The sequence below is a fragment of the Phyllostomus discolor genome, chromosome 2 (assembly GCF_004126475.2).
Source record: "Phyllostomus discolor isolate MPI-MPIP mPhyDis1 chromosome 2, mPhyDis1.pri.v3, whole genome shotgun sequence".
NCBI lineage: Eukaryota > Metazoa > Chordata > Mammalia > Chiroptera > Phyllostomidae > Phyllostomus > Phyllostomus discolor.
Window position 1 is genome coordinate 99,258,134 of NC_040904.2, and position 21,711 is coordinate 99,279,844.

Consider the following 21,711-nt stretch of genomic DNA (forward strand, 5'->3'; position numbering starts at 1 on the left):
TAGAATTCCCATTAGCTAATTGAAGTTAATCAGGAGAGGAAAACTTTTTTCTGATAATAATAATGGCTTGAATTTAAACAACTAAACTTTATAACACTTATTCTTGAAAATAAAGCACCTTGGGCAATGAGCAAAACTTATGTTTAAAGCCATGTTATCACGGCAACTAGAGCCATGGAAAGAACCCAAGTGTCCATTGGTGGATGGATGAGTGGATAAATAAACAGTAGTATATGTATACAATGGAAAATTATTCAACCATAAAAAAGAATGAAACCTCGCCATTTGGGACAACATGGATGGACCTGGAGGACATGATAAATGAAATAAGTCAAAGAAAGACAAATACAATATGATCTCTTTATATGTGGAATCTAAAACAAAAAATAAATATAAATCCCAAGCTTATAGATACAGAAAACATGCTGGTGATTACCAGAGACCAGAGGTGGAGGTTGGGAGAGATACGTGTGAGGTGGAGGTTGGGAGAGATACGTAAATGTGTAATAAATTAATTTTTAAAAGAATCTGTGTTACAGATGTATGACAGAACTTCATGGAAGGGAGTGGGGGGAAATTTACCTATGTAACTTAGGAAATGAGTGGAGATGATAAAACTAAAGAAAGTACACACAAGCACTGCACTGTAGTTACAGGAGTTGTTTCCCAGGGGAGTGTAGGTTATGGTCCTGATACCTCTATACATGTGTACTGTGATTGAGCAAATAATCTGACATGATAGATAGTGGTTTAAAAAAGGATAGGGTATTTTCTTTTAAAGCATCCCAAGTGACCTAAGGTTCATTCAAGATTTAGAATAGGAGAAAGAAGCTTCTCCCAAGGAGAACTGTCCCACCCAGATATTTACTGTTTAGAGAGACTTACCATGGAAGACATGTCTTCAGTACAGGTTTAAATGATATTTTATTTCTAACATGTCAAAGATTCCAAAGAACAGCCCTGACTGGTTTGACTCAGTGGGTTGGGTGTCATTCCCCAAACCAGAAAACTGAAAGGTCACTAGTTCAATTCCAGGATAGGGGACATGCCTGGGTTGCAGGTCAGGTCCTTGATTAGGGGTGTGAGAGGCAATTACCATATTTTTCAGACTATAAAATGCATTTCTTCCACCCCAAATTTGGGAGGAAAGTGCAGTGGCAACCCTGCTCCTGTCTCCTGAGACCCTGCTCCACCACCACCCACGGTTAGTTCCCCACAGCAAATCAGATAAGCTACATTCGGACTATAAGACGCACCCCCCTCCCAAATTTGGGGGGTAGTGTGTCTTATAGTCCAAAAAATAAGGCAATCAATATTTCTCTCTCACATTAGTGTTTCTCTTCCTCTCTTTCTCCATCCTCTCTCTCTAAAAATACATAAATAAAATGTTTTTAAAAAATGGATTCCAAAAATATGTGGGAGGAAATACTCATACTGGCACAGCCATACACATGCACTTCCTCCACATTAGCACATCTGACACTTGATTGTAATTGTCTACAGAACCAGCTCCCTTGCTGACTAGCTTTTAGCTCTGAGGGGGGTGCAACTGCTATGCCTCCTGAGTTCATTTGTTTCTATTCCAGGCACCTGGCACAGTCTCTGCCACATGGTAATTTCTCAACAAGTATTTATTGAGTGAAATTTCATATACTTAATGTTTGTAGAAGCAAACATTTGTGTGGCTTTGAAAAGCAGTTATAATACTTATGTACTTCTGATGTCTTGGTTATCATGCCATCAGAAGTTATGATGTCTTGGTATTTTATGCTATGAAATGAGTTTTCAAGAACATGATCCTAATTTACAATATTCATTTCTATTAAATAAAGATTTAATATTTTGTGGTTCAGTTGGTGAATATTATCAAGTGGCCAAGTAAGTAATACAGGGGAGAAGGGCCTTTGGCACTGCATCCTGGAAGGAATTTGGCACTGCATCCTGGAAGGAACCCATGCACAAACAATATTCAGTAACTTAAGAAGCCTCCAAAAATGGTTTTAGAAAAAATGCAGATATGTTCTTCTCACTGTTTATTTTATTTTAAATAAAGGTTAAAGTAATTATATTTAAACATATTATAAAGTCAGCTTCCAATTATGATAGAAAGAAGAGGTCAGCAATTCTCCACTTAAAAAAGGACATAACTGGATAAAGTTGTCAAAAACATCTATTTGGGGACACTAGAACTCTACCAGAAATGGACAACAAATTGAAAACCTGCTAGAGATTCAGGTAAAAACAGAAATCTGCTACTAGCTCCACTCCCACCCAGCTCAGTCAGTGGGGATGGCAGTCCTCCAATCCAGCAGCTGTTCTGCCAGAGGAGGAAGACTTGATTTAGGGTGGGGAGGTAGGGTGAAATCTTGTGATTTTAGATACTGAAAGTAGTGAATTTGGTTAGAAATAGGGGGGAGCTTCTGGCCAAGATGTACATGTAGGTAGATATGCTTCACTTCCTTGCACAACCAAAAGAAGGGCAACAGCCAATTTAAAAACAAAAAACAACCAGAACTGACAAAATCAAACTGTATGAAAGTCTGACAGCCAAGCAGTTAAAGAAGAAATATTCATTCACCAGGAGGAGGGGGGAGATGGGAAGCCGGGGCTGTGAGGACATGCAACAAGGCAGTGGCTGACGGACCAGAGTGTGGGTGAGGTGGCCCGGGTGATCTCACATTCCCATGTGGATAAGCCAGGAGTAACAACTGGGGAGCGAGACAGACCACGCAACCCAGGGTTCCATCATGGAGAAATAAAGCCTCAAAACCTATGGCTGTAAAAATCTGCAGGGGTGGCGGTGAGAGAAACTCCTAGCTTCACAGGAGAGTCTGTTGGAGGGGCCCATGGGGTCCTCAAATATACACAAGAAATCAGCACCTGAAAGGGCACAACCTGTTGTGGGAAGTGAGGGAAGTGACTGAAAGTAGGGTGAGAGCCAAGCAAGCAACAAACATTGTTCCCTCTCTGACCATTCCACCACATGCAACACCACAATGCAGCAAGTGGGTTGCCTCTCCCTGGTGAATACCTAAGTCTCCACGCCTTACAATGAAACAGGTGTGTCGAGACAGAGAAATATGGCCTACATGAGAGAACAGATCAAAACTCCAGAAAAAGAACTAAGCAATGAGGACATAGCCAACCTATCAGATATACAGTTCAAAGCACTGGTAATCAGGATGCTCACAGAATTGGTTGAGTATAGTCACAAAATAGAGGAAAAAGTGAAATAAAGAAAAATATACAGGGAACTAACAGTAAAGGGTACCTGAACTCAAATGAAGTTTTTGATTATAGCCATCCAATTGGGGGAAAAGCGGTATCTTGTAGTTTTGATTTGCATTTCCCTGATAACTAATGATATCAATAATCTTTTCATATGTTTATTGAGCATTTGTATATCTTCTTTGTAAAAATGCCTATTCAAGTCCTTTGATCATTTTTAAATGTGTTATTTGTCTTTTTATTATTAAGTTGTAAATTTTCCTTACATATTCTATGTACAAATCCCCTGGTAGTAGATACATGATTTTCAAATATTGTCTCCCATTATTTGGAATATCTTTTCACTTTTTTGATAATGTCTTTTGAAGCACAAAAGTTTAAAATTTTTAGTAGTCCACTATATCTGTTTTTTTCTGATTGTTATTCGTGTATTTGGTGTCATATCAAAGACTCTCTTGTCAAATCCAAGGTTATGAAGATATATCCCTATGCTTATTCTAATAGTTTTATAGTTTTTGATCTTATATTTATGTTATTGATTGATTTTGAGTTAGTTTTTGCATATGGTGTGATGTAAGTTTCCACTTCAGTCTTCTGCATATGGCTATCTAGTTGTTTGGTACCCTTTGTTGAAAAGACCATTCTTTCCTCATCTTGGAAACATTGCCAAAAGTAAGTTAACCACAAACACATGAGTTTGTTTCTTGACTTTCAATTAATTCTATTCCATTACTTTATGTGTGCCTCTCCTTATGCTGGTACCACATTGCCTTGATTACTATTTTTTTGTAGTCAATATTGAAATCAGAAAAAAAAATAAAGAAATGAACAGGGGGGAGAAAACCCCATGGTTTTCTTAGCTCAAGGATGCCGTGCCAATTGGGATGAACAACAAAGCAACCAGAAATTTAATGGGGAGATTCTAGGAGTTTTGAGAAGTTATCCATACATTCCTGGCTGACTGGGAATACCAAAACTTAATCCAGACAGGAAAAAGAATGAAGAAATAAAATCCAGATGGGACAAATAGTAAATGAATAGCAAAACAGTATGCCTAAACCCAGCTCTAATGCACATTAAATATTAGTGAATTAGACACTCCAAATAAAAGGCACAGATTGTTGAAATGGATTTTTTAAAAAGCAAAAGCCACTTCATGATATTTGTAAGAGACACTTTTAAATATAAAAACAAAGAGTTAAATAGATGAGTAGATGGAAAAAAGACACACCAGGAAAATATTTAGCATAGAGTGGTTTTGTCAATATAACTGTCAAAGAAAATGGAAAGACAAAGAGTATTACCAGAGATGAGTGAGAATGCTTCATAATCATAAAAGGTCAACTCATCAGGAAAACGGAACATTCTTCACTATTTATGCCACTATAACCAAGGTTCAAAATCCATGACAAAACTGACAGAAGTAAAGAAAGGGACAAATCTAAAATTATAGTTGGAGATTTAAGACTTTCTTCTCAATAATTGATAGAACAATTAGACAAGAAATCATTAAAGTTATAGAAGGTTTGACCTAATCAAAACACTACATCCAACCACTAAAGAACACATCTTCTTTTCAAGTATATATAGATAATTTACCAATATAGGTCACATTATGGGCTATAAAACAAATGTTAATAAGCTATGGAAAAGTTCTTTGGCCACAGAAATAAAATAATTAAATTAGAAATCAGGAGGAAACAAATTGTTAGAAAATGCCTAAATATTTAGAGGTTAAATAATACAGCTTCTTAAAGGTTTTTAATTGTTCAGTTCTAAATAACCTTTGTGCCAAAGAAGAAATGACATTGGGAATTAGAAGATACTTTGACCTGAGTGATTGAGAAAATATAACTTTGAAATGTAAGAGAAGTACCAAAAGAAGTGCTTAGAGAGAAATGTGTAACTTTGTACACTCATATTGGAAAAAACTTTGAAAGCAATGATCTAAGTTCCCATCTAGAGAAGATGCAAAAAGAAAAGCAAAGTAAACCAACGGAAAGTTGTAAGAGGGATATTTTAAGATACGAGCAGAAATCAATGAAACAAAACTTACTAATAATAGAGATAATCAACAAAACCAAAATTTGGTTCTTTGAAAAGATTAATAAAATCAATAAACTCCTAGAAATCCTGATTTAGCAAAAGAGAGACAGATGATCTATGTCAAGAATAAGAGAGGGAGTATCACTACAACATAAGAGGGAACGTCACTACAGATCCTGCAGGCATTCAAATGGTAATAGGGAACATTTTGAAAACTTAAGACAATAAATTTGGAAGCTTAAATGGAATAGACCAAGTCCTTGAAATACAGAATTCACCAAATCAGATGTAAGAATAAATAGAAAATCTTAATGGCTCTATATCTATTAAAATTTAATTTGTTACCGAAACCTTCCACAGAGAAACCTCCAGGATCAAAAAGTTGATCCTGGTGATGAATCATCAAATATTTAAGGATAGCAATACAACTTTTACACAAACTCATTAAGAAAATAAAAAGGAAACTTTTCCTGTAACCTTATAAAGAGCCAACAAATGAATATCTAGACCAAAGGTACTACATACATAAAATGGAATATTATTCAGCTCTAAAAAGTAATAAAATTCTGATGTTACAGCATGGATGAACCTTGAAAACATTATGCTAATCGAAATAAGCCAAACACAAAAGAACAAATGAAGAATGTGATTCCACTTACATAAAATACCTATAAAGAGCAAATGAATAGAAACAAAATAGGTAAGAGATTATTAGGGGCTGGAGGAAGGGAGGAATAGATATTATTTAGTGGATATAGAGTTTCTGTTTGGGGTGATCAAAGGGGTCTACAAATGGATGGTGGTGATAGTCATATAACATTAGTAATACAATTAATGCCACTAAATTGTACATTTAATATGGCTTAAATGGCTAGTTTTATGTCACATATATATCCATAATAAAAAATTTTAAAGACTGATAAATTATGCATTATAAAATTTTAAAAATAAAATTAATGAATTAAATTAAAAATAAAAGTAACTGGCAATGTTAAGACACAAATACTTGAGTGATATCCTGAATTCCTACTCTAGGAATTAGGATTACATTGCATTTTACAGAGGCAAACAGGTCTGAGCACCTGCTTGGCTGAGGCTGAGTGGCTAAGCGGCCTCAATTGTTGCACATATGGTTTCTATTCATGGAATGGGCACAATTTTTCCAAGAAATGATCCAACTCATGTGCTAGAGGTGTTCCCCATCTGGCCCCTAAATTTACCTTTTAGTCAAAAGTTCCTCATATAATATTGTGGAGCAAAGGCCTTGAACAACTATAGCTGTAGAAAGAAAATGATTGTTATACTAATATGACTAGAAAAAGGCATCATTATGTTATCAGATTCTAGATATTCACCTCTCTCCTCAATCTCTTATCTTTCTTATACATTAGAGTAATTTAATAAAAAATTAATATAGAATTCCAAATTACTTCTTAGTTTTTAGATAATTCCATATATAAATACCCAATTATCTCTTTCCTGTAAAAAATACATTATTTCCATCATGACATTTGCCATCATCAGGTGTTTAAATTAAAAAAAAATAGAATTTAAGAGGTTTTACTCATTGGAGAATTATTTCATTTAATAATAAATTAATAGTAAACATGAGTTTGATTTACCACCGACATGAGTTGCTGAAAGATTCTCTCAAGGTGGTTGTGAGCTGATTATTTTCTCTTTTTCAATAAAAGTAGAACATTAGTTCACTGTTAGGAAAGACCATCTTTAAGAAATCAGCTGATAGTCTAATGGGAACTCCTTTGTAGGTAACTGTCTCCTTTTCTCTTGCTGCTTGTAAGATTCTCTCCTTATCTTTAATCTTGGTAATGTAATTATGATGTGCCTTGGTGTGTGTTTCCTTTGATTCAACTTCTTTGGGACTCTCTGAGCTTCCTGGACTTCCTAGAAGACCAGTTACTTACCAGATTAGGGAAGTTCTCCTTCACTGTGTTTTCAAATACATTTTCAATTTCTTGGTCTTCCTCTTCTCCTTCTGGTACCCCTTTGATTGGGATGTTGGAACATTTAAAGTTGTCCTGGAGGTTCCTAAGCCTCTCCTCACAGTTTTGAATTCTTGTTTCTCCATTCTGTTCTGGTTGACTGTTTATTTCTTCCTTCTGGGCCAAACCATTGATTTGCATTTGGGTTTCCTTCCCATTACTGTTGGTTCTCTGTACATTTTCCTTTATTTCACTTTTCATAACCTTTGCTTTTTCCTCTATCTTGTGACCATACTCAACCAATTCTGTGAGCATCCTGATTACCAGTGTTTTGAACTTTGCATCTGATTGATTGGCTATCTCTTCATTACTTCTTTGTATTTTTGTGGAGCTTTGATCTGTTCTTTCATTTGGGCCATTTTTTTTTTTTTGTCTTGGTGTGCCTGTTATGTAGTAAGAGGTGGACCCGTAGGTATCACCAGGGCTGGCAACCCACAATGCTGCATTTTGGTGCTGTATGTGGGGGAGGGGTCCAAGAGAGAACAATGCCACTTGTTCACCTCTCTGTCAGCCTTCAGTCACTTCCTCCCCTACCCACAAGCAAATTGGGTCCTTCTGGTGCTGTTTCCCAGAGGCAGTGGTTTTGAGTACTTTCTAGGGTCTTGTGGGTCTCTCCAATGAACTCTCCTGTGAGACTGGGAGTTTCTCCTGCCACCTCAACCCCCATAGGTTTTTTCAGTCAGAGGTTTTGGGGCTTTTCCCCCCACATTGGAACCCTCATTTGGGTGGTCTGTCTTGCTCCCCAGTTGTTCCTCCTGGTTTATCTTCATGCAAATGTGGGATCACCAGCCACTGCCTCACCCACCCTGGTCCTCCAGCCACTTCCTGCTGAGAGTCTTCTCTGCCCAGCTGCCTGTCTCTGCCCTTCCTACCTGTTAGGAACCACCCTGCCTGGTTTCAGAAGCTGTAATCCCCCTTGGTTAAGGCTGAGTGAGAGACCTTGGGACCATAAGCCACTAAGGAGACAAACCTTATCTCCCTGGCAGGGGTGGTGCCTCTGCCTCTGCCCCTTTTACTTCACCCTGCCTGGCCCCCAGTGCATGATCAGTTAGCCAATGACGGGTAAGATTTCTCAAGGGAGGGATGACCTAAGACAGGCATGATCACGGGGCCCCCAAGGAAGGACTTGGGGGGCTATAGCAAAAGGGGGTGATGGACCCTTGCTCCTCAGCTTTGACATAGTCTGAATCCTCTTTCTGTCTGCAAGAAGTCTCCTAATCCCTTGGCTGCCTTACTTCCCCTGCCTGACTTAAGCCTGAAAGAATGACAGAGGTCAGTGCAGCCCTGTGCTGGAAAGGGTGGGTTCCCCAGAGCGATGAGGCCTAAGAAAGAATATATAAAATCCTGTGATACCTGCTTTGCTAAGAATGCTCTCAATTTTCTGATAAGATTCCAAGCAGGATATGAGTTTGTTTCCCAAAGTTTTGTAGCCCTTTAGTTAACAGACCCTGACTCAGAATAAGCCCTCATAGTTCTTTGTATGTTAACAATTGTTCGATACTTACTGCCCTACAGTAATAAACTTTACCTGTGTTCCTGTGCAAAATGAACCCAATAGAAGCCCATTGATGAAAAGGGTCTTGTTCCTTCTCCTTTGGGAGGTTGGTCACCTTTCTTCCCCAAGCAGATCATGTCTTGGTAGACTTATTCTCATTCATGGCTGCCGGGGGATGGGGGGACCTGTGGGCGGATCCCCCACACCTACTGGTGTGAATGTTTCCTCTTTAACTCTTAGGTTATCAAACTTCCATACAGTTTGATTTTCTATCAGTTCTGGCTGTTTTTTTTTGTTTGTTTTTAAATTTGTTGTTCTTGATTTGGTTGTGCAAGGAGGCACAGTGTGTCTATCTACCCCTCTGTCTTGGCTGGAAGTCCAGGAAAGACCATCTTTAGAAGAGTTATTGAATTGAACTGAACACCACCAAGTGAATTTGGTACAAGGTTGTATGAAAGACAGGTATGGGCCTCTTCCCTGAGGGAGATTATAATCTACTGGGGAATAAGACACAGGCATCACATTCTGCAGTATAATTCACAAACGAGGTAAAAACAAAGTGTCCTAAGATTCTGAGAAGAAAGATATTGAGGATCCAACCACAACGGGTATGATTGGTGGGGTTCTGGACAATTACAGGGTCTGGAGCAGCTGAAGCTCAATTTTAGTGACTCCGCGACTTGCTGGAACCTGCCGTTTCCAAAAGGGAAATTTCTTGTCACTGCTTCCAGCTAGTGATAAAATGGGACCATTTTCAGAGGCAAGTTTCCTATTCCTAGTCTTGGGCACCTTCTACTGCCTGCACCCAAAGACGAAAGGGAGAGGGTTCCCCCAAGATGGCCTCCCGGGACCAGAGCCTCACCTCCATGTCTTGCCCTGGCTAACCCCTTCTGGGGCCCACTGAGCATGTCCCAGAGGAATCATAAGAGATTTTTAAGAAGGACCATGTGACTAGTTAATAAACACCTATTTTCCTCAGGCTTCACCTGATTTTACTTGGTTAGTACCTCACTCCTTTAGCTGACTCTCTCAGTTCTTTTAAAATAACAAATACTCCCAGAAGGAGATAAAACATTAAATGAATTCACACTAAGAAAACTCCCTGGGCTTATCAGATCTGCTTTTCTCTTATGGGTGGCTTAGAAGCTCAACATTTCTGGCTGCCGCAATAGACAGCTTCCCATCTGTCCTTGGGGTTGACTCAGACCCTTGTCTGGGGCATCAGTATGCTGTCCTTAATAAGTACAGTGTATTTTCTGGGTGTTTTCTTAGCTTAGAACCATGCCAGACATTAAAGTTGACAGGCCGTCTTACAGCTTTTCTCCTGTCATCTGGTCCATGGCAACACACAGCAGACCCAGAGGACAGGGGGTCCAGAGATCCCTGCAAAAACCCAAGAAGAGTTCCTTTGCCTTAGTGATTTTATAACCTGTTCTTCGTCCCCTCCTTCTGTAGTAAATAATTCACCATTTTAATAAGAGAGATAAGGCCAGGCCCTTGTGAGCCAGGGAAGATTTGAGAGATGACGAAAGCTATGTGTTTTATCCATGACCCAAGGACTTCTGGCAAGCTGCCCTCCCTGAGCTTGGATCCTCCCCCCAACCCCCCACCCTAGACACAGAAATGCCTTTTTTAAAAAAAATGCTTACTTTTATTTTTAAGAATTTTTTAGAGTAGTTTTAGGTTCACAGCAAAAGTGAGAGGTAGGTACAGAGATTCCCCACATACTCCCTACCCCCACACATACATAGCTTCCCCATATCAGCCTCCTCCACCTGAGTGGTACAGCTGTTCCAAGTGACGAACCCACACTGATGCATAGTAACTATCCAAAGTCTACAGTTTACATTAGCATTCACTTTTGGTGGTGTACACTCAATGGGCTGATGTAAATGTATGATGACATGAATCTGTCATTATAGTATCATACAAGAATATTTTCACTGCCCTAAAAATCCTCTCTGCTCCCAGAAAGGGCTACTTTTAATCTTGGAAATATACATTTCCTGGCGTGAGTTTCCCACCCACTGTGGCTGTGGTCATAGTTTTCTGGGCATAGCTTTCTGGGTCCCAGGGATACCACCAGCCCCAGCACACAACCCCCAGGGCACAACAGGCTGTTTCCACTGGGACCCAAATCCAGTACTTCACTTATTCTGGGTTCTCTCTGTCCGAGGCCCAAGCCAACCTCCCAGCCAGTGGGATTTATAATCCAGTGCCACCCAGCCCTAGCACAATCACCTATGGACATCAGAGACTTGACTGAAAAAGAGGAGGCCCATGACCATGGGTCCCAGTCTTCACCACGTTGGTGAGCTGTGTGAGCCATCTAATTCTCTGCATTTGGTTAGGAAGGGCAAGCAAGTGACCACTTGAGAAATGTTGGGCCCCTGGGAAATCCCAGACTCAAATCCTCCTCATCCCCTGGGAGGGGCAAATTGAATGGAAAAGAAACCAATTTAAATTAAAAAATAATCATGCTTAAGCAGTAGTTTAGCTTTCCTTATCTGGAGGGCTGGATTAAAATGTACTTGTATAATTCAAAATAAAAACAATTTAAATCAGGAAATAAATGTCAGGAAGTTCAAGTTTCCACATGAAGAGTGCTGTGATAGTGTTTTGGAAATCCCTAATTCTCTTTCCCACCTGTCCCATCATTCTCCCTCTCCCACTGTGGCCAATGACCCTGCTTTACTGTTGACTGAAGCACGCATCCAGTCCACTCCCACATCTGTCACAACACATGCTTTACAACACAGCAAGTAGGAGAAATGTATCCCGAGAAGCCCACCACTTTCATCTATTCTTTTCCCCCAGAAGGCAAAAAAGCCCTCAGCAGGGGCTGCTGGGGAACATAAAGGATCAGGCTAAGAGTGAGGAGCTCCTGGCTCTCGGAGGAGGAGGAGAGAACCCCCAAGAGCTCTCCCCAGGGTCCATTTTCCCTGCTTCTGGTTAGCCAGCTGTCCTGAGGTGGAACCACAGGTCACACCCTTATGATCTGTGCTCAGTCCTCTCATCTCACACTCTTCCCCAATTGCTCTGTGCTGGTGGTCTCTCTCTTATAAACACTTGGGCCCTCACAGGCACCATCAGAATCCAGTACTTTGGCAGGTAACACTATCCAGGAAGGTGGCTTAGACAAAGGAAAAAAATGTTAGGACAGCTAAGTTTAAAATAACTTTGCCACAATGGCTAAAGTTCAGAGGCCATCAGAAAGACAAAATTTGCCCAGAACTAATTAGACAAAGCAGAGACTAGCAACATTTCTACCCATCGCCTGCATTTTACAGTAGAAGACAGCAGAAAGAAAAAAGCAGGGGCATGTAATGAGAGTAAATACGGTAAGCTGTTCGTTTGCTGGTTGGAGTGCTGGACTTGGGACCTAGGAGTGTCTGTTGGGAGCCACTTAGAACCACATCTGATCTGGACTGAAATGTGGGTGAGAGACAAGACTAGCTCATATCCTGGGGAATAATAACCTATGACTAAGACGAGGAACAGGAAGTGCTGCCTGGACTTCAACAGGACCCGCAGGCTCTCTGGGCAAGGGAAGGGTTCACCTGCGAAAAGCAAAGGACTAGGTTAATGGGGGTTCTGATGTCCCGAATGATCCTTTGTTCCTGACTATTCAGAGTGGACCCCGAAGGAGAAGTCACAGCAGAGAAGTTACCACCAAGCAGGTATGCTTGTTTTTTTCTCTTTTGCTAGGGGCAGGCTGTCCCTACCCCAGCTCCATGCAAAAAAAGTGTGAGAACACAAATGTAACTTACGTTTGAGGTCTGCATCACAGTGGATTGTGTAACATGTTGGCCTTGTTGCCCTCCGTGTTTCTGGGATGCAAGAGACCATGAAGACAGTCACTCAGTGCTGAGTCCCACTAACAACACCCCTGATCCTGCACTGGCCTCCTAGAGAAGCAGTCATAGTGGAAACCTCAGTCCTGCCTGAGCCCGAGGCATGCACACAATCAGCCCCTTTCTGCTGCAGACCTGGAGTCCAAAACAGCCTAAACAAGGCCCGGGAGGCCTTACTTACTTAATGAGCTGCTTAATAAAACCATTCACCGAAAATGTTTATTTAAAGCATTTTAGTTACAGAGCAACTAATAACAATATTTAATAAAAATAAGTAAAATACTATTAAAATATAATAAATAATAAGTTTAAAATTTTTTAGTTCTATAATAAACAGTCTAAATCAGGAGTTACAAACTATAGCTCACAAGCCAAATCTGGCCCACCAGCTGTTTTTATAAATAAAGTTTTATTGGAATGCAGTCATGCTCATTCATTAAATATTATCTATAGCTGCTTTTGCTCCACAACAGCAGAATTGAGTAGTTGCAAAAGAGACAGTGTAGCTACCAAAATAAAAAAGGTCCTGCCAGGACCTTTTTTGCCAGGTCCTAGTCTCAGGCTATTACTTTGTTCCTCAATTGTTATAGAATCAACACAATGGACAACCACAAAACTGATTAAACTATTGTTACTGGGTGATAGCTTTTTAAAATTCTAAGTTATTACATGCTCCTTATAAAAGTGAAAAAGCAGTACAGAGAAAGCTAAACTCTTTAGCCATCCCACTGGCACTAATACCTTCTTCTCCTGAAAGTAATTCCTGTAGCCAGTTTGGTGTATTTATTGGCAGATGGCTTCCTTTGCATTTATATATATATGTAATAATAAACCAGTTGTTATATTCTTATTCCATTTTCTACTCAACACATGTTCCGTATCCTATATTCCATATGGGGACTTTCCAGATCTATGTATAGCTCTACCTCAATTTTCGTTCAATGCTTTTATTTAGCCTTTTCCTTTTTGATAGATATGTATGCTGTTTCCAATATTCCCTTTTTACCAAAATGCTACAATGACCCTCATGTATATGCCTCCTTCTGCCCATGTGCAAGTGTTTTTCTAGAGGATACACTGAGAAGCTGAATTGCTATGTCCTGAGATATGTGCATTTTAATTTCTGATACTGTCCAATCGCCCTCCACAGTGTCTGTACCAATTTATACTCCAACTGGTAGAGAATAATAGTCTTCTTCCCACCCTGATGCTTGCTATTTATTAAACATTTTATTACTTTTCCAACTGGATGAGTGAAAGCAGTAACCCTATTATAAATACTTAAATTCCCCTGATTACTAAGTCATTAGTTTTCCAAGGTTACCATAATAAAATACCACAGACTGGGTGTACTAAACAGCAGAAATTTATTTTCTCATAGTCCTGGAGGCTGGAAGTCCAACATGAAGGTGTCTGCTGACCTGCTTTCTCCTGAGGCTCTCTTCTTGCCTTGCAGGTGGCTGCCTTCTAGCTATGTCCTCACACGGCCTTTCCTCTGTGTGAGTGCATCCCTGGGGTCTCTCTTTGTGATCAAATTTCCTTGTCTGACAAGGACACCAGTCATATTGGGTTAGACTCCATTCTGATGATCTCATTTGGGCTTAATTACCTCTTTAAAAGCCCTATATCCAAACAGAGTCACATTCTGAGGTGTACTAGGGACACAAGTCAACCCATAACAACTAATGAAGTTGGGCATCTTTCTATACAATTCTCGGCCATCAGATTATCTCTTCTTATTTGCTCATTCATATCCTCAGTTCACTTTATATTGGGTTATCTTTTTCTATTCACTTGTAGGAGTTTCATATTTATTCTTAATAGTGATTCTTCAATATAAATATAATAAATATTCTAAACCTATAATTTGTTTTTTTTTTAATTTTTTTAAAGATTTTATTTATTTATTTTTAGGGAGGGAAGGAAGGGGAGGAGAGAGAGAGAGAGAGACAGACAGAGAGAGAGAGAGAGACATCAGTGTGTGGTTGCTGGGGGTTATGGCCTGCAACCCAGGAATGTACCCTGGCTGGGAATCGAACCTGGGACACTTTGGTTCCCAGCCCACGCTCAATCCACTGAGCTACGCCAGCCAGGGCTATATAATTTGTTTTTTAATTTTATTAATATCATGCTTTTAGTCAACAGAAGTATTTACTATTGTTGTTATGCTGTTGTTGTTTTGATGTAGTTGAAGTTATTATTTTCTCCTTTATGGATTTTTCTCTTCAGGCTTATTTAAGAAAGCTTTCTGGCCCTGGCTGGTGTGGCTCAGTGGGTTGAGCACCAACATGTGTACCAAAAAGTTACCAGTTCAATTCCCAGTCAGGGCAGGTGTCTGGGTTGTGGGCCAGGTCCCCAGCTGGGGGCATGTGAGAGGCAACTGATCACTGTTTCTCTACCTCTTTGTCCATCCTTTCCCTCTCTCTAAAATTAAATAGACAAAATCTTTAAAAAGAGAGAGAGGAAGAGTTTTCAACTTCTAAACTTCTGATGATATTTTGGCATATCCTTTTCTAAAACTTTTATCATTAAAAAATAGGTCTTTTGCCTACCTGGACTTTTTTTTTTCTATGAATTGCTCTAATAGTGTTTACTGAAAAGTCTGTCCTCTTCCTCTCCATTTGAAATGTCACCTCTATCATGTATTTCAGTTGGATATTCTCACTTTTTCATGTCCATTGCTGGATGCTCTGTTCTTCTGTATTGATTTTTGATTCCTGAGCCAATTTCCATCATAGCTTTACTGTTTCTAATTGTTTTTGATGGATATATAGAAATCTATTTTTGGTTTGATATTTTGTCTGGTTACCTTACAGAATTCTCTTAATAGTAATAGGAGTTTATCAGTTGATTCCTTTAGAATTTCTTGGTAGACAGCCATATATGTATAATAACAGTTTTTTCCTTTCATTCTTATCTTTACACAACCCAATACATATATATATATATATATATATATTTTTGGGGGGTAGTATCTCTTTTTCTTGGCCTTCCAACACAATGCTGAGTAAATAGCCGTGAGAAAGAATCGCCTCAGGGCTGGTGCAGACCAGTGTGGGTTGTGCACCACCCAGTTCTAGGGGGACCATTCACACTTAGAAGTCTTAGGTATTCTTGTCATCTTCCTGATTTCAATCCATTTTTATTACATGCTATGAAGTCATATTTCTTGGTGACTTCTTTGCAGAATTCTTTGAGGCTGGGGCTGTGCCCTGGTCACAACCTGGGAAGGACAGAGGAATGCATGTGGGACTCTTCTAATACACAGGGGCCTTCTAGGTGTCGTGATTTGAAGGGACCTGAACCCAATACCTGCTCATCCATCTGCCACATCCCCCGAGTTCTGTAAAACATTGAAATAATACACTGAATATCCTATTGAAAATTAAAATGAACATACATATTTAAATCCCTTATGTAACATATGAAACAATTCTCCTGGGTCTCTATGAATTCTGAACAGAGTCAAACACAAAACCATAGGCGAGAGCACTACGTGTGCATATAAGAGACAGGCAGATAAATCAGTTTGTTGCACCCTGTTAAATGCTGGACGAGGGTACGAGGTATACTTTTGACTTGTGCTGGCACCAGCTCTCAGCCCTGAGCCATGTCTAGGAATGAACTTTCTGACCTCTTGAATCTGATGACTGCATCCAGGAAACATAAAAGCTGACTTTCATTTATGGCCGCCTGAAGATAACAGCTGGCCTCTCACATCTGAATTCATACAATGTGAGTTTTGCTTTCTCAGGTCCCTCTGGGTGCCTTTCCCATGCCAGGAGCAAGAAGGGGGAGACTTCTGTTCACAATATTTGATCCATTTCAAAATTCTTTAAAAATATATGATCTCATGTTATGCCTATGAGTTTTGTGACAAAAATTTAATTTAAGTAGTATGTCTATTTGCATTACAGGACGAATTGGAATAAAGGGAAAAGAAGAGAGGTTCTATCACTTACTGTCTTTCTGACCTTGGACACACTTCAAAGCCCCTATTTCCTCTTTTGGGTAAAATGGGGCCTGCCCCGCCCTGCTCGGCTGGGCAAGGTCTGATCCCTCGACCTCAGAGGCACCTCCCAAGGAGATGACGATTTTGAAATCATTTTGTAAACATCGAAACCTGTGTAATATGAGTTAATAAATTAACCAAGCTTCTCCCTTCATGGAACAAAGCCAACAGTTTTGTAAGCTTCACTGTTGACTCTAGAAATGTAATTCTTATATAATTTCCCTTTAACTGCTTTGTTTCTTCTTTATTCTCTGAAATACATATTTATTATATGCATACATGTATAGATATATGCAAATTATAAAAAACGCATGTTATACATGCTCATAAGACATACATATAAAACATATGTGTGTATATATTATAATCCTGCTATTTCCAATAGTTTCTATCACTAAAATCATGATTTTTCTACCATTTTCCCTTTTCACTTAGATTCTGTTGTTTCAGCTCCAAATTGCCCACCCTTTCCTACCCATAACCTTGGTAACCTGGGTCAGAAGATGTTGATTTGACTCATTCGAAGGTTAAATGCAACCTGCATCTCCTCCGCACATGCTTTTCCTGGGAAGGGGCTGTCTCTCTCACCCGAAACGTACACTGACTTTAAACAACAATTTGCGATGCCAGCCATTTCTCATGCCTGTGAGCTCCCTTCCTCTGTTTTCTGGATGCTCAAGATGTTTTATTGCCGTATCCTCTGCCCACCATTCGGTCATCTTCTCCCTCATGTTGTTTCCTGTGTACGGTCGATTTTCTGTCTGGTTAGTTGGAGTTCTACATCCTTGCTACTCCAAGTGGGCACCGCAGACCACGGTGTCGGAACCTGCTAGGAAGGCAGGGGGGCTCAGGCCCAGCCTAGACTGCGAAGTGCACAGTCAAGTTGAAGGATCCCACCTTGGGCTGTAAGTGGCTTTGGGGACCCGGAGCAGATACAGGAGAGAAGGCAGGCAACAGTCAGTGACTGCCCTGGGCCCAGGACTCACAGAGATTCCAACGTGGCTCAAAGACAAAGGTCTTTTGGGATCAAATGCTGATTAACTGAGCTGGTCAGCTTTTTACTCCTCACAGTAGTGCTCTTAACTGCTGTTGCGTCTTTCCTTTCTGCTTCTCTGACTCATAGCTTCTGCTTCTTCACATTTGTCCTGGCTCCAGGGCCTGCCTTCTGGTGTGAGGACCATCCTAACGAGGCCAGACTGAGACAGGTGGGCACTCACATCCCTCTAATATTTTGGCTTCCCTTTTAGTATTCTTTAAATATTTGATCAAAATTTATTTAGTCACGAGTGATGTTGTTTTTTTAAACTGTGGTAAGATGTAACATGAAGTTTAATTTACCATCTTACCCATTCGGTGGACAGTCCAGTGATCCCGTGTGTGTTCACAGCATGCGGCTGATCGCCAGAAGTTTCCTCTCCTGTGACGCCGAAACTCTGCGCCCATTCGCCAGCACCTCTGAGTTCTTCCCTCTCACAGCCCCTAGCAGCTTTCACATTTTTAAAAAACGTTGTTGAGGAATAATTGCAAATATAACTGTACATATTTAAAGAGTACACTTGGTGATATGATATGCGTATATGTTGTTGAATGATTGCCAAGGTCAAGATAACTAACACACCCATCACCTTACATAGTGTGTGTGTGGTGAGAACGCTTAAGACTTACTCTCAGTGACTTTTAAGTATATAACCTTGTGTCATTAACTACGGCGCCACGTTGTACATCGCCACCACTCTCCTCTCCGTTTCTATGAGCCTGACTGTCCTGGGTATCTCACAGAAGTGGAATCATACAGTGTTTGTCTTTTTGTAAGGGGCCTATTTCACTTAGCATAATAATGCCCGGGAGGTTTATCCGTTGTGTAGCATGTATCAGAATTACCTTCCAAGGCTGAAAAATATTCCGTTATACGTATATAACGCATGCATAGATATACTACACTCTGTTTGCCCATCCATCTGTACATGGGTGTTTGGCTACTTCCACCTTTTGGCTGTTGTAAGTAAGGCTGCTATGGATGCGGGTGCACAGGTGTCTCTCTGAGACGCTGCTTTCAATTCTTTTGGATATATACCCGAAGTACAATTTCTGGATCATATGGTAATTCTAGTTTTAGTATTTAGAGGAACCTCTACCCTGTGTTCTGCAGTGGCTGCACCGGCGTGCATTCCCACCCACAGTGCACATTTCCCTCCCGTTTCCCCACACCCTCGCCAGCATGGTGATGGTGGCCGTCCTCGTGGGCGGGAGGCGACGTCTCACTGGGACCTTGACTTGCATTTCCCTGCTGATTAGTGATGTGAAGCACCATTTTATATGCTGGCAAGTGGTGATCTTTTAATAAAAACGGTGTGCTGTGCACTTATTTATTCATGGTCAAAATAAATAAATTATTCCATGCATTTCCCAAACCAGGAAACTGCTCGGAAGGCCTGTCTAAATGGTTTGATGATAAAACAGCCCACTTATTCCCTGAAAACAGCCCTACACCACACACCATCCCACTTCTGGCTCTGTCTGCTGATTTCAGCAGGTTGTTCAGGGCGGTCCAGGGTGGTCCTCGGCTGGCTGGGTGGGGTGGTCTGGTGTGACAGGCACGGGTGCCTCTGGTCACAGAGACTGCACGGCACCTTCAAGGAGTGTTTTAAACCTCCACCTCAGGGTGATGACTCCTTTGGTAAGAAAAGAAACAATTTATGATTTATCTAACTTCTGGTACATTCCAGCTATGTTTTAGTGCCCTTTGTGTAGGGTGGCGCCCTAGGCAGCAGCAGGTCCTTTAATTTGGCTGTTTGCATAGCTTGACATTCAGATTCCCTGGGAGAGTGTCTGAATGGGTCAGTGGATCACTTGTCCCTGGGAGAGAGCAATTACACCATCTCTCATAGGCCCCCAGAAAGCCTCTGGACCCTTTGTTCAGACTCCAGGGCCTGGATCAACTCGGAGCCCCACTGAGGGCGGCTGCGAGGGGGTCGGGCCGGCAGGCATCCTCCTCCTGCAAGGCAGACTAGGCACATTTACCTGAGAGTCTCCTTGACAAGGACCAGATGGGAGGCTATGAACTTTCATATGGAACTACATCATCCCTTGTGTAATTGCCTCACAAATGGTGGCATTTTATCCGACATGTCCTGTCTTCTTCTGGTATGTGTGTTAAGAAAGGAGTAACTCCATGTGTCCTTTATACTCGTTCCTGTTAACCCTTCCCATTTTCCCCTGAAATTCCCTCCCCTCTCCAAACTAGGGGGGGTGGAAATGGGAGGGAGGTGGGGAGCACTGGCAGGGGGGCTGGGTTGGGAGTAAAAGACAGAAAACTGTACTTGAACAACAATTTTAAAAAATAATGTTTTTAATTTAAAAAAAGAAAGGAGTAATTCCGTTTTCTACAAAAGCTTTCTCTGATCCCTGAGCTAAACCTGAAAGCTGATTTGATGGGTGCCGTCTTTTTGAAATCCCGCTTCCCACTTTAACTCCCACCTTGCCGCCAACTCATTCTCTTCTGGACACAGTTCACTCCTCCCCCTTCAGAGTTGCCAGAAGGAAAAGGAAGCTCAGCCCTTGCCATTCAAGCGTGACGACAGAGTTAGCAGTGTGGCAGAGAGGCGTGACAGGGTCAATGGCAGGGCAGAGTCAAGGACAGGCTGAGCACTCCTGCTCTGCCAGATCAATGGGAGGGGCCTCTCTGAAGAATTCTTGTTTTGCCACTGCCATCAAGGCATTTGGGCCTGACACAGCATCAAAAGGTACCAGGAGTCTGAGCCGGAAAGGTTCTGCTGCTGGTCAGAGACGGAATCTCCCCTGGAGACTCCAGCAGTTTGTGTGGCTGAGATTAACAGACATGAGAGACCAGGGCAGAGATGGATTTACGCAAACGAAACTTAGGCTTCTGGGCCCCTCACTGACATGGGCCTTTTCCTACAGTCATACACTTCTGTAAAATATTCAAAAGAATGATATTCAACCACAGTTGTGTTTAGGTAACTTCTACTTCCACTGTTACATTTTCCCCAACGTTGAGTCATGGTGGAACGGCTGTGGGCCCATTTGGGGGTCAGGCTGCTGGCAGCTGAGTCAGAGACACAGTTAGCTAGGGTATTTCCAGATGGTGCAGTTTGCCTGTAGCGTTAGTTGCTGCTAGCCACCTGTGTAGAAAACAGGTTCCGGGAATGCCCTGCTCCACCTTCACATCCACCGTGGTGACTGAAAGACGCAGGGCCTGAGGTGTGGGGGGAGGGGGGGGTCTCACCACCACCACACCTGTGGTGGCGAGACTGAAGGAGGGGAACGAGGTTTGAAACGTGTGGAGCCAGAACTCCATTTACAGAACATCCTTCCACAGAGGAAGACTTATGTGGAAGAATCTTGATAGAGCTTTTCCTGTTTGATAGCAATCCTCAACAATAGTGAAGATGAATCTTTTCTCCATTATCACAATAAAAAGCAAATTTTGATCAACAATGCTAGAGGAGTTTATCTTTTCTGTCCCTTATACCAAAAATGACACTTACATTGTTATATGAGGAGTATAATTTGTTTTCTATGGCTGCTACAATAATATCCCATGCTTGGTGGCTTAAACAATACAGAATTTAGTATTCTGGAATTTATATACAAAATTTAAAGTTCTGGATGTCCAAAGTCCAAAATCAGTGCCATGGGGCTAAAATCAAGGTGTTGCTGGGCGGGTTCCTTCTGGAAGCTCTAGGGGAGAATGTGCATCCTTGGTTTCCCCAGCGTCTAGCAGATGCCTGCAGTTCCTGGTTCCTGGTCTCTTCCTCGTCTTCAAAGGCAGCGGTGTAGTGTCTGACCCCTTTCCCACCATCACGTCTCTTTCTCTGGCCAAACCCAGGAAAGTTCTCTGATTTTAAGCATTCATGGGATTACATTAAGGCCACCTTCTGAATACTCTCCTTATTTCAAGGTCTGAACCATTAATCACATCTGCCAAGACCCTTTTGCCACATGAGGAAACATATTCACATGTTGCAGTTGAGGACATCTTTGGGGGCTATTATTCTGTCTCCCACAAACAGACAAAGATGTAATAGAGGTGTGTCAGGGGATTCATTAATT

General features: G+C 41.1%; 1 protein-coding gene across 2 annotated transcripts in view; it reads left to right on the forward strand.

Moving 5' to 3' along the window:
• The first annotated feature begins 11,816 nt into the window (after positions 1-11,816).
• NR1I2 (nuclear receptor subfamily 1 group I member 2) overlaps positions 11,817-21,711 on the forward strand; it is a 28,812-nt gene continuing 18,917 nt past the window's right edge. The window contains exon 1 of one of the 2 annotated variants that reach the window (XM_036018142.1): positions 11,817-12,452. The gene's annotated coding sequence lies outside the window, so the exon portion shown is untranslated. The remainder of the gene's footprint in view (positions 12,453-21,711) is intronic. The other variant, XM_028504851.2, reaches the window with a different exon arrangement.